Source organism: Penaeus monodon, chromosome 29, assembly GCF_015228065.2.
Source record: "Penaeus monodon isolate SGIC_2016 chromosome 29, NSTDA_Pmon_1, whole genome shotgun sequence".
Classification (NCBI taxonomy): Eukaryota; Metazoa; Arthropoda; class Malacostraca; order Decapoda; family Penaeidae; genus Penaeus; species Penaeus monodon.
In genome coordinates, this window is record NC_051414.1 from 31094432 (window position 1) to 31094957 (window position 526).

Sequence of the window (526 nt, forward strand, 5' to 3'; positions counted from 1 at the left end):
AGGCTGGCAAAACTCCCTGGTGATCTATCAAACACTATTTAGTCGGAATGTATATTGAGGAGTTTTCTGGCCTCTGCCTGGATGTGAAGCATAAAGGTCACAGAAATGTACTATTTCTGGACAACAACTGAAATGACTAAAAGTAAAAAAAGAGAATATTAATGATAAATGTGTACTTATATACATGAAGTCCAGGAAAAAGTCCTAAAATGATATTCAACTCTGGAAATAATGGCAATGTCACCATTTCAAATCAAAGAACAAAGCAATACATCCTGTTGAAAATAAAAACAAAACAAACAGTACAATTATCTTAACTCAAAGCACATATAAATAACCCATATAATAAAAATGACTTTAGAAATCCTTCATATAATAAGAAATTCCCTTTGGCCACAAGCACACCCAACCTCACCAAGCTAAGGGAAGCTACTGCTCTGACAAAACCTCTTTAATTCTTCCTGCTTAATATTCAGATTTAAATTACACGGGTAGGCTTGTTATATTAAAGTTTATATGGATTATT

General features: G+C 32.9%; 1 protein-coding gene across 3 annotated transcripts in view; it reads right to left on the reverse strand.

Moving 5' to 3' along the window:
• LOC119592146 overlaps positions 1-526 on the reverse strand; it is a 16774-nt gene that overhangs the window by 13089 nt on the left and 3159 nt on the right. The gene's annotated exons all lie outside the window — the stretch shown is intronic.